At 44.8% G+C, this 3,472-nt stretch overlaps 1 non-coding gene across 1 annotated transcript; it reads left to right on the forward strand.

Annotated features, from left to right (window-relative positions):
* The first annotated feature begins 3,370 nt into the window (after positions 1-3,370).
* LOC132650183 (U6 spliceosomal RNA) lies at positions 3,371-3,472 on the forward strand. Its single transcript, XR_009588575.1, has one exon. It is a non-coding gene; the product is annotated as a U6 spliceosomal RNA (small nuclear RNA).

Genomic DNA, 3,472 nt, shown 5'->3' on the forward strand with positions numbered 1-3,472 from the left:
TTTGAAATTTATAAATAATGTTTTCTGGTGTTGAGCTGTAGAGGATGGAGGGCAAGAAGAAAGACAACACCAAAAGAAATCAATGGAGAATATATCTCCAGACTATAAACTAAGGATATTAACATTAGACCTGCCCCAGTGGCAATTGATTGAATACTTACTATGAAGAGGGGCTAGACTGGGTGATTTTTAAAACACAATGATGGTGAGCATGTTTACTAGGTACCTGGAACCCCATTATTGGCAGTTACCTTGTGTAATCCTGCAGTCATCTTGTACAAAGGTTAGCAAGAACAACTCTTCGGAAGAATTTAATAGAAATGTCTAAAGAGCATTTTATAGGCTTTGCTTCAGTGGCATCTCTTGACCTCCCCACACCACAGACCACACCCTTACATGTCCACTTCATGTGGTAGGGTGTAAGATGAAAGTGGGGGTAGGTGACACTGGAAATAAAGGGAAAAAACTAGAGGTCTGTAACTCTCACTAGAATATGGTGATATTGGAGCTGAAAGAGATCTTCAAGGGTTACTAAATTCAAATACTCATCTATCTGTAAAGGCCAGGGCCATTTTTCTAAATTCACCTCTTACTAATTTTGTGCAGGTATACAATGTATTTTCTTATCATAGCAAACACTTCTTTCCTCTTCCAGAGCCCGTCATCACATCTCCCTCCTAACTAAATGCTGTATTTTCCATAGTCTACAGAGTCCAAGCAGAGCTGTCCCTATGTGTACGGGTGTTGGGTTATCTACTGAAACACTGGCATCTTAATAAAAAGACCTCTTCCTTAAAGAAAACTGACACTCCCTACACCAGCAACCTCTGACTGCCAAAGTTCCTGCGGTAGAGGTGGGACTTCCTGAAACCTACCCCCATCTGTGTTGGAATTTTGACTGCTTTCATCTTATGTATGCCCTGTGCAGGCAATTTTTGAGGCAAGAAATCTTGGAATTTCCTAATAAAGTCCTCCAAAGCACAGACAAATCATGTATGAACTGCCCGGGGTTCATACAGAACCCATGATTCAGGAACAATCCATATACCACATTTATTGTTCAGTCTAAGTCTTAACTAAGCAAATATCACAGATCAGATACAATGAACCTCCTTTATAACGTCAGGTGTTCGCAGACAAGCAATCCTAAGTCCCCAGATCTGTTCACCATGTGAACTGACCCTTCAAAGACTCCTTACTGAACCCAAGAGAAGCACATAAACAAGAAGCCGATTCTAGAACTGGAATCTTAGATTTCTTTCTCAGCTCTGCCACACTACAAACTTCTTTCACTTAGGGGGCTCTGTACTTCACCTTTTCCATCTACAAAATGGGATTAAGAAATATCAGCCTGATAGGATGCAAATAGTGTTCTGAGAAAGTGAGCTGCTGTTGTTTATAGGAACGCAACACAGGCGTGCCCTCCAGTTAGTGAAGCCAGATTCGAAAATGTTTCCTCCTTAGCGGATAAGCAAGACATACTTATTGGACCATGAAATGCGGAGCATGGAAATGAACCTGTGTCTACAGGCATGACATCATCCATACACACGTGCCTAGTAAGTAATTTTTCCTCTACCTAATTTCTCTGGGCCCTTCCAGACTCTCACAATTAGGCCCTACACACAGGAACAAGGATGAGGCAGTTAGCTAATTGTACTGTGTTGCCAGGAGAAAAGCCAAGCCGTGGTCCCTTTCACCCAATCCCGGTGCCCTCTCTCAGTTCCCCTAGGGGCCTGGGAAAGCAGCGTCATGAATACCGGTCCAGCCATCTCCTTTCCCACCACAACACACACACACACACACACACACACACACACACACCACCACCACCACCACCACCACCACCACCACCCACACACCACCCTTGCGAAGGGAAGGCCACTCCGCAGTTTCGCAGGCCCAGGAGGGAGGCCAGGGCGGGGCAGTGCCTGGACGCCTGCTGTCAGTCAGCTTGACTCAGAGCTTCCTTGTGGGCCTTGGTTAGGCTGCAGCCTGTAGGTCTCAGGGGCCTTGGGCCAGAGTAACACTCCTTTTATTTACCCAGGGTTTGGATTCTCTGACTCCGCCTATGCCTCTCTGGATCTGCTTTTTGAACTGTTCAAGGAGTGATGCGCAATCCGGCCTCTTGGGGGTGCTATGCAAGCACCGCCCCACCGCCAGCCAGCCCGCCAGGAAAGTGCCCTCTGCAGACTCTTAAGATTCACCTGGAAAACCTGTTTTCACTTGCCAGCCAACCCCTTGGCTGTATGAACAAGAATGTTTCCTAACCATTTGTCCCATTTGGGGCAGGTGACTCAGCCTCTCTGCTCATCAGGCTTATGGTGAAATGAGGAGAAGATGTCAGTATCAACATTGTAGGGTTGTAAAGAGATCAAAATGAGCCTATCTCCTCATAGCTACTACACAGTTGTCTCTCATAAATGTGCTTCTTGCTGCTTGCCTGTGAGAATGGGTGCAGGGGCAGAGCAGAAGCAAGAGCCACAGCATCTCTGTTCCTGCCAAAAGAGAAGGCAGACTATAATACGTAGACATGTAATTAAGGGCTTGAATTTTGTTGGGTTGCAGGTGAAGGCATTGGAGAGTTGCCCTCAAGAGGGTGTGAGGATGTGCATACAAGCAGGAAGCAATCTAGGTGTCCTAGGACTTTTTAAATCAGGGAGCAGGAGAGGCTGTCATTCTAAATGTCCTTCAAACACCCGAAAATTCACTGGCTTTTCTTGGGAAAATAGTGAAAGTGATAACTCTAAAACAAGCGTGGAAAACTCTCTTAAAACGAATAGATGGGAAATTTCTTTTTACTTTCCTGTTATGTGGGACTTCCGTAGAGACTACTCCAGTTTGCTTTTATAGCCAGAAAGCTTACTAAGTGTGGCTACATTTTCATATGAATTCTGTTATAGATAATAAAATTTAAATTTAGAAGATTATGTTTTTGAATTCATGCAGTTTTCACTTGTCAGGAAAGATTTCTCTGAACTTTAGATTCCAGCTGTTTTGAGACATGGTTTCACATATCCCACCCAGGCTGGCCTTACTTCCCTAGATAGCCAAGGATAACTCGAAGTTCCCGATTCTTCTGCCCACAATTCCCAAAGGTTGGGGTTACAGTGGTGCATCCACCCCCATTGTCCAGTTTTCTGTGCTACTGGAGACTGAAGCCAGGGCTTTGTGCATGCCAGGCAAGCAATCTGCCAACTGAGTGCCATCCCCAGCACCTTTGACCTTAAAATATGAGAAACATTCCTAGCTTTCAGACTACGTGAAAAAGGATAAAATGCTGGGGCGTATCCATTTGGGTTCATGCTTACTTTGCAGTTTCCTGCTGTAAAAGAATAGGCATGGAGAAGAACAAAGACTTTTCTCCGGTGCTCCATTGGCAGCAGACGCTAAAATTGGAACAGTACAGAGAAGACTAGCCTGGCCTATGTACAAGGATGAAATGCAAATTTGTGAAGCTGTTCCTCCTCTC

This window comes from Meriones unguiculatus, chromosome X (genome assembly GCF_030254825.1).
Source record: "Meriones unguiculatus strain TT.TT164.6M chromosome X, Bangor_MerUng_6.1, whole genome shotgun sequence".
Taxonomy (NCBI): domain Eukaryota; kingdom Metazoa; phylum Chordata; class Mammalia; order Rodentia; family Muridae; genus Meriones; species Meriones unguiculatus.